This window comes from Falco biarmicus, chromosome 5 (genome assembly GCF_023638135.1).
Source record: "Falco biarmicus isolate bFalBia1 chromosome 5, bFalBia1.pri, whole genome shotgun sequence".
In the NCBI taxonomy this organism is placed as follows: Eukaryota; Metazoa; Chordata; class Aves; order Falconiformes; family Falconidae; genus Falco; species Falco biarmicus.
In genome coordinates, this window is record NC_079292.1 from 44,952,656 (window position 1) to 44,966,209 (window position 13,554).

The following is a 13,554-nucleotide window of genomic DNA, read 5'->3' on the forward strand; positions in this document are numbered from 1 at the left end:
ACTGACATTTGCCATCATCTGTGTCTCATCTTGAAATTCAGTGCACTGTTAGCAAGAAATGAGTAAGCTGCAAGGCACAGGTAGTCTTCCTGACGGATACAGTTGTGTGTGCTGTGCTGGGTTGAAAGCTGAAGGAACGGAGGAAGCACTTGCTCACACAGGCACAGCAAACCTTGGTGCCAGCTCCCAGCTGCTGGCCTTCCCCCTCCCCCCTGCCAAAACGGGAGCTCAGCACCAACATAGGCACAAATGCGTCAGCATTACAGTAAAGGACAAGGTGACGTGAACTTCCACAGCTTTAACACAAGTTTCATAGTTTTCTGCTCATTTTCAAATATTGTAGCTCTTTGCGATGAAAAAAATTCCCCAGCAGCCTTCTGTTTTTTGTAAGGGTAACTCTACACTCGTTGTTGGCAAGAAAAGCGTGAAAACATAACCTGGACACACCTGAATAAGACAGAAATTAGGCACATTAACAGAAAACAGAATGGATTTTAAGTAGCATTTTAATGCATTTCTACTCCACAGCTACATCTTCTGAAGGGCTGGTTTGACAGTTCTGAAGATAAAAGGCACAACACTTTTTAGAAACAGTACAAAGGCTTTTAAAAGGCTTTCAGAGCCTTTTAATCCTACTTTTGTGTTCTGACAATCTTCCTCAATTAAATACTTCCCCAGCATCAAAGATGCCCTTGGTGCTGACGGGAGCTCTGGGTGGCACTTCCCAGAACCACTGTAGTCTTGCCTGCATCTTTGGTGGCTTTCTCTGCCAAATCCCGTGGGTTTGCTCAGCAGGGGACAGAGGTGTGAGCAACAGGCTTGGCTTTTGTTTTAGCTTTTTCAGACATCAGAATACTCCACGGGTAATTTTTCCTGTAGATTTTGGCCTCCCCACTCCTTCACCCCTTTGCTATCTGTTTGGCTGATGTTCACTGGTGTTTGCCACCATCACTGCTACTTGCATCTGCACTACCCACAACTGATGTGATAAACTTCCTAATATTGCCAACACAGAAGTGCCTAATAGTTTTTTTCTAAAATACTTTTGTTTCCCTCTTTTAGTCCCACAGAAAGTGTTGCTGACTAGTCTGTGTTGCACGGTACTGCAAAAAGTGGTAGGAAAGGTCTGCGACCCCAGGAGACACTGCTTCAGGCAGTGCACAGTGACTGGGCAAACGGATAGCTGAAGGTAAGTTAGAGGAGAAAAGGAAGCCAGATCACAAAAATAAAGGCAGCTTCTCCTTGGGGATGATCTCATATCTGAAGAACTGAACTCTCACTTCCTTGTCCTTTGTCTTCTGCTTGTTGTTACCAGTGTTGTCACACAGAAGCCAGGAAGGAAACAGAACAAAACAATTTTAGAAAGAAAATGCTATTTGCAGATATCAGGAGTGCTAGTAGGAGTCACCATTCTCCTTCTCTGTTAAGAGGTTTTTAACAATGTCTTCTTAGAATAATCAAAAATGAATGAAATATCTGAGAAAGGTTGGGTTTATTGTGGTTGTTTAGAAGTAGTAATAGAGACTCAGAGCAGCCATTTAACTAGGACTGACTTCACACAAAGGGGGTGCATTTCAGCTTCTGTCAAAACCAGCCCTAACACCACAGACTTAGGACTGTTTGCCCAAACTCAGTTCCTGCAGCTTGCTTTGTCTGCGGTGGTACCTGCATGGGCTGCACCCCGCTGCTGGCTGCCCGAGCCCCGCTGCGGGTATGAGCAGAGGCAGGAGTGGGCTCTGCAAGGGGAGGGCTGAACTTCAGCATCTGTGCACAGCCCAAACGCACCAGCTGCTGGCAAAACAGTGGAGGAAGTTCTCTTCCTCCAAAGGTAGAAACCCTTGTAGCAAAAAAACATCTCACAGTTGTGAGAGAAGCCCCAGGACACATTCATCTACAACTCCTTGTGCATCACATCTGTCTGGCACAGAAGTGGTGCTTTATCAGAGCTTTCTACAGCGTCCTCCCTGCATGAAAATGGGGGAACCCACAGGAGCATCACCTCCAGCTGTGCAGCAGTACCACCCCGCCTTCAGGGACCGGCACCCGCAAGGGCTGCTGCGGCCGGGAGCCGTGGCCCGGGAGGCAGCGATGTGCGCAGGCCTTGCTGCCCTCACTGCCGTAGGGCTCTCCGCTTGCCTCAGAAATAACAAGTGTCCCCCTTAAGAATACAACCCCCAAATTCCTGGTATTTCTGCATATCCCTGCAGGGGATTTATAGGCAGGTTTAGCTTTCAGAGTCTGGAAGATGAATTAAAAAAATAATGTTCATGGGAATTAGATTCTAGATAGCTCACACACAGGCTCTCTGGGCTGTTTGCTGTCATTGTCAAGGGAAACTGAAATACCTTTGGACTGAAAACTAAAGAATCCAGCCATCTCAAGCAGGTTATAGTGTGACTATAAAAAGAGAGCAGTGCCTTGGTTTACAGAACAGGTTTTCTTTGCTTTTCAGTGGACCCGTGCCATTTCACAGCAGCCAAAGACCAGGGTCTTCATGGCCAGCACCCTGTAATGCAAATGACAGACATGGGCTTGCAGCTCCTCTGATTTTTAGGCAGTTATATTAGCCAAGCCAGAGGATTGAAATGGCAAAGCCATGAGTGAAATTGGTGTACTGTGTTAGAGGAAAAGCATTCAGGCTGACTGCAAGTGCCGTGCATAAGTAAGACACCATTCAATTTCTCCTGCTTAGCAGTTCTTTTTCTCTATACTCCATTTACGCTATATTAACTATTTATAAGAGATCACTTTAAATCCCCTTTGCAGTCAGCATGCGTACATCTCATCTGAAGACTCACAGCTATTTGTTGAGGCTCCATAGCCATGAAAACACACTGTGGGTAATTGTTACTGTGAGGGTTTCAACTGAGCAGGTAAAAAGTGTTTGTTTTAAGTGGCTTTACAAAGAAAGCCGTTTCTCTATCTGCCCTCTCTTATTTATGCACAATCTAAATTCATTTAGGTAAGAATGCTAACATGTGCTTGCAAAATAGATGTTAAGTTGGGGAGAACCAACTGAATTTCATGTTTTGGAGCTGGAAAATTATTCTTTTCCCATATAAAGAGACAATGTGTCTGCTACATCTGCGAGGAGCAACGTGCAGTGTGGTACTGCACCCTGTTGGTCTGCTGCATCATCGAAGCCCAAGTGCATTCTCAGTACAACGCAACACAATTTCTTTTATATTAAACCTTTCTTTCAGCCAAGCTGTCTCCAAATGCAATGTGGAGACAGGTGGGAAAGAAAGAGAAAGAAACATATGTCCTTGCAGAGACTGTGACCTACAAAGTTGAGAAGAAAATGTTGGATTAGAAAAGCAGCTGAGAGAGAAATGTTCTCATTTGCTAGTTAGTGGGTGGAAGCAACAGAAAAAATAATGAGCAAGCAAGGAAAAGGGAAGAAAGTTCTCATGCCACTTGTATGGAAGCAAGATGAATGTTTTAAATCATTAGAAGAGAGTGACTCAAAAGCACGACTCACATGGTTAAGGCGTCTACAAAAGACAGAGTTCAGGAAAACCTGCAAAACATTTTGGGAACTTGATGCCAAAACTCAGTTCCAGAAAAGGTGATGTAGAAGGTGTCAGATGAAGACGGTGACTGATTCGGTCTTATTGCCCAAGTACATGGCCACTGAACTCATTTTAACTCAGAAAGATGACATCAGACTCCCAGCAAAGGGAGAAGAGCAGGCTTCCTGGAAGGGGGCCAAGGAGAAGGACGCAAGTGCCAAGGGGCTGGCAGGCTGCGGAAGCAAGTGTGTCTACAGGGTCAGAGTGCCATCGCAAAGTGGATAGCAGGATCAGAGAGATCACATGTCTTACAGACCAAACCAGGCAGAGAGGTTCAGAGGCAGATCCTCAGTTAGGGCACACATCTGCGGAGGAGCCTTGCCAGCACACCCCACTGATCGTTTGGTCATATGTTCCTATGCCATTAACACTGCTTTATAGCTGAGTCAGGAAACAGTGCATACTGATCGGGTAGCCTTTGCCCAAGCAATCTGTTAAAATAAGCTTATTCTGTTGAGCCACTGAATCAGAGATCACACAAGACTGTAGCTTCACATACATCATTGGAATTAACAGCTCTTTCCCAATCCAGTCCTACTGCTTATCTGTGTTGTGCCACTGCCAGCTTGGTGGGGACTTCACAGTCATTACAGAGATCAGCCAGTGGCTGTTATGTCCTTGCTTGCTCCCATGCTGCCACACACCCTCCCCACCTACAGAGAACTACCAGAGCTCCTGGTCCTGCCTGGCCTTTGCTTTAATCAGTCTTGGCCTGAATGACTTGGCTTACCCTAAATAGGATAGAAATAAATGCCAAAGACAAGCAGCTGGCTACAGCCGCTTCTGGACTAGCACCTTAGGGAAATGGCTTTTAGGATGTTCGTTTAGTGAAGCCACATTCTTTTAATAGTTGTTGACAGTGGTATTTTAAATCTGCTGCATTGCAGCAATATCAGAAAGGACCTGGAGACAGGATTGTTGGGTTTTTTTCTCCTTAAGACACAAGTTTCAGTGACTTTTTGTCTCATTACTTACTTGGAATTTAAAAGGGGATGCAATACAAGCTGTACACCCCTGAGCATCCAAGTGCTCACATCTCACATAAGCACATAATTTGTGATGACCTGCTGTGACTTAGTTCATGCATAAGACTAAACCAAAGACGAACTGCTACAAAAAAAAAAAAAAAATAAAATAAAAAGGAGGGATGGGGTGGGTTGGAATGGGGTAGGATGGGATAAGGGAATATCAATCATTCAAAATGCTTTGCCATTGACGCCTAAGCAGGGTTTTCAGGTATCCCATGGCAGCTTTTCCCACAGCTAATATTGTAAATCATTTTGGTTACATGGGTGTTGGTCTCTTCTCCCAAGTAATAAGTGAAAGGACAAGAGGAAATGGCCTCAAGTTGCACCAGGGGAGGTTTAGATTGGCTATTAGGAAAAACTTCTTCACTGAAAGGGTTGTCAAGCCTTGGAACAGGCTGCTTAGGGAAGTGGTGGAGTCACCATCCCTGGAGGTATTTAAAAGATGTGTAGATGTGGTGCTCGGGGACATGGTTTAGTGGTGGACTTGACAGTGCTAGGTTAAGGGTTAGACTCAATGATCTTAAAGGTCTTTTTCAGCCTGAATGATTGTATGATTTGGGGGTCATGGAAGTTGTTAATTGGTGGAGTCAGGAGCCCCTTTTAGGTTCCCTATTAATAACAGTCATTTTCTTGAGATTTGTTTTGCTTACAGCTCCAAACTCCTTTTTAACTCATACAGAAAAGCAGCTCCTGTGGCTTTCTGTTGCAGTCGCACTGCTCTTCTGGCTGTGGCTTTTCCTTCCTTCCTCCGCCAGCACACGCTTGTCCCTGCATCAGTCATTGGTGCCTAGGGACACCCTGCTGGGGCTCAGGTCTTCCTTGGGTGTTTCATTTAGGGTAGGGCTCCTACTGATAAAACTCCTCTCCTGTCACAGACCTGGCTGCTTCTCTCCACACCTTTAATGCAAAGCAGCTTCACAGTGTTAAGCCAGCCAGGCCGAGTGTTTTGTGTAAGTGGCTGTGATCTGCCCTTCTCCAAAGGCTGACAGAGCTCAGCACGTGCATACAGGCAGGAGCCGTGCCTCAAAGACTGTATGTTTAATTACTAATTTCTACGAAAAACCTCCACATTTTCTTGCGCTCATTTTCTCTGGCACTTGTGTGTAGCCCCCGGCAGGAGATGACTTTATCCCAGCAGCCATTTGTCACACAGCAAAAGACAGAGCTGCCACTGTCTCAGACAAGAGGTGAGGAGGCGAGAGGCAAACACCCACCTGAGCCCTGGCTCCACGTACCCGGTGACAGCGACTTGCTTGAGAACATTGGAAGCACTACACAAAGAAAGCCAGCATAGCAATAAGATCACAGATGTCGGTGCAGCCTTCAGTATCCACCCATCTATTTCTGCAGAGGGAGGAAAGCAAAAGCAGTGCAAGGTAGAGCAACCCACGGCAAGGTTGGCTGGTGCTGCTGGGCCAGGAGGGCACCAGGCACCCAGGGAAGCGGGAAGGCACAGGTCAAGCTGCAGCCCCAGAAATAAAGCACCTCAATAGCCCACCTGCCAAAACAGCGCTGGCCGAAAGCCGCTGGCTCCCACAGGGCTGGCCGAGTGCTGTGGGCAGAGACCAACAGGCAGACGGCATACGAGGAGGGGAGCAGGTAGCTGGGTGGCCACAGCCCACCAGTGCCTCTGGGCAGCCCTGTGGGCTGCTGAGCTCTCACACCAGCCTGATACAAACCTACACCTCTTCCCCTCCCCAAGGACATGGTCCGTTGCAAGTGACAGCAGCACAGAGTCTTCCTCCTAGTGATGCCCCAGGGGCCATGCTGGAACCCTCCTCCTACCTGCACCCAGCAGGCACCAGCTGGCCTCGCTGTTGGGTGCAGAAAGCAAGAGCACCTGTCACTGCCAGGCCCAACCCAGAGCAACCGGCACCACTTTCAAGCGTGCTCCCCTTTGCCTTCACAGCCCTCGCCTTCACGTCTCTCTGCTGCATACGACCCTGCCTGCTGGGGCAGGCAGGCTGCTGCACGCAGCCTGTATTGTGAAAGTTAAGGACACCCAGAAAGTCTCTTGAGAAGTTCCTCTTGTCCACAATCAGCAAAGAGCAAGACAGCTCTCCTCACCATCTGTAACTAAGAGCCAGATATGACTTTACATCTTCTAGCATTACAAGGTAGCTCAAGGCAGAGCATTTCCACCCTGCTGGGGTCACATGTAGGAGAGGGGACTTTCGTCAGGGGGTTCCAGATAAGCCTGGGGCAGCTTCAGCATTCAAAGTGCCTCGGTTCTGAGGGACAGCTTTACAAAGGGCCAGCACCAGCTAATGCCATGCAGTCAGACAGCCCAGCCCTTGGCCCCTTTCTTGTGTGATACCTGTTTCTGTCCCCTTGCCAAACACTGCCTTTACTGGATTCAAACTAAGGGTAACAGCAGGTAACCAAAGTGTGTAAAAACAGAAACAGAGCTTCTGGGAAAATCCCCAGCTCCAGTTCACTTCTGCTTTAGCAGGTGCTAAACCTCAGCAATATTCTCCATCGCCTGGGGGCTGGATTACAGGCAGAGCCAAACAACAGTTGTGTGGATTTGAGGAGTGATTTAACATGCAAGGAGAAGGCAAGACCTTCAGCCCAGGAACACAAGAGTGGAAATGATAAGCTGGCATCATAGCTCTTGTCTCCTCCTTTTGGAAAAGAGAAATTTTAATTTTCATTTGACTGGCCACCTGAGACAGGCAAATTTGTTGTATCCTGCAGGACAATGGTCATAAATATTACCATATTTTCAACCTCTGAGAGCAGGCTTACTTCTATCTGTTTACAGTGGTTTTCACTTATTCGTATTGGATAGATATTTAATATTGCCTCTTTTTCCTGCGTGAGCTAACCTCCATCTTTCTGGTCCCCTTGTAACATGCATGAATATCAATCACTTATCCTACTGTTCAAACTAACAAGGAAGAAAATTTAACTCTCTTAAGCTGATTCATTATTTTATGATGTCCCTCACCCCCTGCCTTCACCACTGAATATCAAGGCAAAGTTTTGATCACTCCATCTCACTCCAGACCACCCTAGAGATGTTATTAGCACATCATGAACGCAACCTCCCCTGCTTTATTATTTCGTTATGGCTCTCAACGCTGTGGCAGTGCAGCCAGCCAGCGGGTGACCTCCTGTGATTAGCCTGCAGATTTGCAAGGAAATCTGGACAAACCTTGGTGGTTTTAACAATTCACAGTTTGTTTCCCTGCATTACATTCATCACGTGACACCCCAGCAAAGCCGGCAGACTTGACAAGCCGTGTGGCAGGCAGACCTTGCTGGGGACCACGCTCCTTCAGCTTGCAGTTTTGCTCAGGACTTGTCACTTGGATGGCTGAGAGGCACACTCTCCCCCAGGAGTGCTGGCCTAAATCTCCATGGCAACAGATTTGGGGTGGAGACCTGGCATACCGAGTGCCAGGAGGTCACAGTGGCAAAAAGAAATGTATCGGGGAGGAAAGGAGCAGCTGGAGAAGAGGTCAAGAGGCAACTTGCAGCACCTTCAATCATACTGAAGTTTGAGTCCACTGGCCTCATGTGCTTTTATATAACTGTAACGGAGAATTACAGAGAGGAAAAATACATTTCCTGCCTCACGAACCTTGCAGTCTAAATTCAGAATGAGAGACAAGAAGAAGCCTGGTAGACAAACAAAAGGGGATGGTACTGAGTCCAGCGCCTTCAGTTCCTTTTACGAATGTAATTCACTTTTAGCTTGGTTTTCTAAGGAATTGGAGCTGTGCAATCGCAGCAGCTGGCTGTCCTGTCTGCCTCCCCACCCCGCAAAGAATCCTGAAGCTGTCAGTCTATTTTTACCAAATCTGCCAAAGAAGTAGAAGTCTCAAAGATGTTTAACTCCTACAAGGATCACAAAATAGCGGTGACTGGGCAGAGTAGAGAGTACTGAGGGAGTGCCCTGAAAGAGGAGAGGAAGGGGTCGCTCAGCCCTCCTCCGCTGCAAGAAGCATTGTGCCCCTGCATGAACAGCGTGTGCGTGCTGGCGAGCCAGGCAGCACACATAGCTCTGAACCCACCGGAGCGTATGTTACCTCTTGAGCTGCCAAAAATATAGAGGCATGAGAGGAAGATGAAGCGCCGCAGTGAGGAATTAGTGAAAACATGATGTACAGCTGAAGGAAACAAGGGAACGAGTAAGGGAGATGGAGATCTGAACAGTGTTACAGGAGAGCGGGTGCAGAGATGACGAGGAGGTGACTGAGATGATCATGTGTGGGAGGCTGTGGGGGGACATGTGAAATGATCTGTGATGAGCCAGATTTTGCCCACGGAACAGCTACTTGGAACTAACTATTGTGCATGTAATGTAACTGTGCACCTGGGGAAGCTGCTGGGCTGGAAAACACGGCAGCCGCTGTCCCTGACTTAGGCAGAGAGGCACAGTCAACATCTGCCGCATTAATAAGAAATACCTTCAAGGAAAGGTGGGCCTGTTGTTCGCCATTCACCGAGCCTCTCACTCTCCAGTTTCCCTCCTGGGGTCAATGATAAAACTGCTGAGCGGTGTAACTGCAGTGGAAACATTTTGGAAGCTGCCCTGAGCCCCACCTGCAGCCCGAACACATGTGCTTGCAGCTTTCCTCTTGCTCACGCGCACACAGCTTGCTGAAATGCTTCATTCAGGCTGCAATCTGCCTGCAAACGCTCCCAGGCATCTGCCAAAGATAAGGGGACTTTTCCCACAGGTATATCTGTCACATATAGCAGTTATGAAAAAACAAATAAACCATAAATATTTTATACTGTCTTCCATGCACCTTCATTCTCACCCGTTCTACGAGAGAGCATTAAGTCTGATGTTCATTGCTGTAAGCAGCCTTGAATCACACCAGACACCTGCCCACCACCACGGCTGTCACCATGCAGTCCCTGCTCATCCTGCTGCTCCCCGTGAATTCCTTATTAGACTGCACTTGTCTCTAGTAAGTGCTAATTGTTTTTCTTTTACACGCTTTCTTAATGTGACACACGAACTAGGAAAGCCATAAGAACAACAAAGAGAAGTGCATATTTGGTTAGCTTACTCTGAACAGCAGTGATATCATGCACACAGTAAGTCCAAATTCTGATCACGGTTATTCTTGTGCAATTTCATGAGAGCCAGTTGTATTTCACACAGGTAATAGATAGTGGGATTAAAACATAGAGAATGAGATATAAAAATTACTTGGTTCATTGCAGGGGTAGAGAACATTTTATTTGACACTATTAACTTTACCCCACCACGCAAGAAAAATAGCTCTGCCTAAGGTTAGGTTTTACATTTCTGAGTTTTGCATTCATTTTTGTATGCAAAATATTTGTTGAGCATAAATGACTATGCTCCAGAGACTGCTATGCGCTGCCAAATCATTTATTATCCCAAAATAATTTAATCTGATCATATGGAAACCATGTTGAACTCCAGAAACCTGGATGTCATATGGGCAGGCTGCCAGCCAGGGTAAACCAAAGACATTCTGTCCTTGGGGTGGGAAAGGTACACAGTTGGCACAAGCTCTAAAAAAAAAAATAAAAAAAAAAATCCGCATCAGGAAGTATCTTGGCCAAGAGGAACTTGGCAAAGCAGTATTTTAGCTTTGCTGAGGGACTGTGTATGCCCATTGAAATGGTAACATCTGTGGAGGAAGGGCAGAGCGCGCGGATACAATGCAGTTTTATGGCAGCACTGCTTAGTCAGGGAAAGGGACTCCAACGGGAGGCGATGCAGCCAGCTGGCTGGCTGATGAATGGAGTAACGATTGTGGAAGAGATCAAAAAGCTAAAGAGTCCTCCATCGTCCCCCATAACGGCAGTAGTATGATATTCTGAGGATTAGTGAAGCTTGCAGTTGAAGTATATAGGTGTGATTTCAGTAAATATTGAGTGAATCCTGGATTCTTAAATCATTAAAAGCTAATTTCAGATCACAAGCAAGCCAACACACTGACAAAACTCCAAAGAATTTGAAATTCAGCATGAATGAATGGAATACAGACAGAATACTGTGCTTTTGTTCACAAAATGATGGCAGAAATTCAATGTATTTTGTATCGGTATGATGGATTCCCGCTGGATTCAGTTGTGCCCCTCATGGAGTTACTCTCCGTGCAGAGCAGAGCAAAGGCTATCTTTTGCCATGAAATGCATTGTGGTATGCAGCAAAAATAGCTCCTAAATATATTTATTTATTTTTACTCAGGTTACTGCATTTTATTATTTTGCCTTTACTGAACTCCAGGAAATTTATTCATTTTCCTTTCATTTACCACAGTTTCCAAACTACAGTAACTACAGCGACATTGTCACCTGACCAGTTCCAAAAAGTAAATCAAAGTAATTTCTAACCCTGCACCTCTCCTTGAACTTTCCTGGTTAATTTCCATTTTTCACATTTACCCGCTTAAAACCCAAAATGTTGTTCTCTTTTTTCCCACCCGGAAAGAGCCGTAGAAACAGCAGCAAAATGACTTCAGCAAAGCCATAAAATTGATTGTGAAGCTGCTATACCAAACACACTCCAAACCACAGAGAAATATTTTTTTTCCCCCTTATGTTTCCTAGTATCATCACGGGTGTTACATTGGTACTACAACAACAGGCAAGGCAGTTCCAGTGAGCACTGCAATTTTCAGCTGGCAATGGTCCTTCTGGTGTGTATTACCTTCTGAGGTGCTTTTTGGGCGTCTAGCAGCTGCCTTCAGGAAGAGTTATGCGCTATCTTAGTTCCTTTAATTTCTCTCCACCGTTGATGTGCCTTTGTTATTGCCGTGGCGTGCAGTAACCGCACCAGAAGGTGGCAGCAATGGAAACCGCTTTCGCGCCCTCCATTCATAAATGATGTTTCATGCAGAGCGGCAAGCACTGATAGGATGATGTTAATCAACGTGTAAAAATTGCTTTAAAGAAGCAAGAAGAGCAGTCTTCACAGCTGTAGATGCTGAAAGATGTTAAAAAAGTTGTGAAGCGTGGAAAGAACGACGTGCCCCCTTCCCAAGATTTAAAGGTCATTTTTTTCAACGCCTAAGTTGCAAAGACCAGGGACAGAGTTGTCCATAAATAAAGCTGTTGGAAGGAGTGACCTTCCCAGGCTGCCAGGACCAAATAAGTCTAAAGCAGCCTTAATTCATTAAATCTTCATGGCACGCAACAAAAAGCATTTGACTCTGGAGCAGAGGAGGACTGGGCAGTTTCTGCAGATGTAAAAATCAGAGATTAAGTTTTGGACTGCTGGACTTTGGCTCGTGTCACTGATTCAGTGAGGAGGGGCACTGGGAGGGACCTGTTTATGTAATTGTTTTTATAAAACATGTGGAGGAACACACAGAGCCAGGCAGAGTATTTCCTTAGGAGGAATGAGTGTTTACACAGGCAAATTAACATACATATTTCCCACAGGACATGAGCATTATTAGCCCTGATACGAGCTTTTTCAGCAACCGCTAAGGAAAAGTAGAATCTTATTTACCCTTCTAAATACAGACCAGTCTTCAGGGCAATACAGTTGCTAAACTTATTGACATGAGTGCTTGTGTGACAGCCAGGATTTATCATGCATGATAAATGCGAAACTGTCTCAGCTTCAGTTGCAAGCTTTTGCTCCCAGTATATTATTTATTTTATTTATTTATTGCCCAAAATAAAGAGCACGTGGGGGAAATGAACGTCCCCGCCAGGGGGCAGTGTTTGTGACCTGCTGAGTAGAAGGAGCAGTGAAGCTGAGGGCCACAGCAAAGCCCCAGTGCTGTACTGGGCTCTGCAGGGCAGCGATGGCAGCACCAGCACCAGGGCACTACGGCTGGCACAAACGCTCTGATATGCCCAGAGCTTTCAGCACAGCCAGGGCACCCTGTCCCCACGAAGTTTAGGAGGCAAATGTTGCTGGTTATGTGCTCCCCTGAAAGGGAAATTGAGTGGTGAGAAAAGACACAGCCTCCCATCACGTTACTTGTTGAATTTGGGGGTGTAAGTTGTGTGACTGCCTTTGTGGAAGAACAGGAACTCCTGTCCTGGAGGAACATCTGTTTTCATCATCAACATATCCTCACAGAAAAGTCTGTGATACCTAAAGCTTTGGCTAATTGCTTGTTTTGATGAGATAGATAACAAAGTAAATCATGTTTATGGAAATAAATCTGTCCTGCATCACACTCTTTTCATGAGTGGGAAATTAGTTGTGACTACTGGAAACAAATGATGTTAGGAGATTTTATGGGGCTTGCCTGAGTTAGGAAGGCTAATATTGCCAGCAGGAATACATGGGGTTTGTAGCTACAAGCCACTTCAATCATGGTAGAGACTTCCGAGCAATTTTGCATTCTGAAAATTAAAAATCCAGAGCCCTCAAGACATAATGAGCTCTATTGCAAGAAAGTCTCACTAATACTGCTTGGAGATGTCCCCTGTGCAAACTAGGTCAGTGATTATTTTGATGTAAAGCAAGGTGATTTAAAAGAAGAGCAGATCAAAAGCAGCCTCTTTTAGTTATACAAAAAACCTGTTATTATGAGGTTAGTTAATTTGCAGAACAAAAGATTGCAACCTCTGGGTTTGTTCATAGTTTAATATATTCTGTGAGAGCACATGAGGAAAATGGACTTTTGCACCTCTAATTGTTCCGGTGATTAGTCTGTATTCTCTAAAACACCTCGAACATAATTATGTCCCATTACTACCTGAGTCAAAAATTTTATTACAAGCTACAGTGAGTACGCATCCTACCTGGGTCTATAATACTCTAATATGTATATCTGTCTCTCTTCCCTATTCTAGCTACTCAACTGCAACAAAAGGCAGCCAGATTTTAATGTTCAGCATGTTATTTTACTGCCTCTGAAATGTTTTCAAATAAAAAAATGGAAGAGATAGTACATGCAGCACTACTGGCATATTGTTGATCTATAGGGTATGCCTCATTCCTCCAGCCCTATTTATATAGCAAACAAATAGATCAGAGAGATTTAAAGATATTT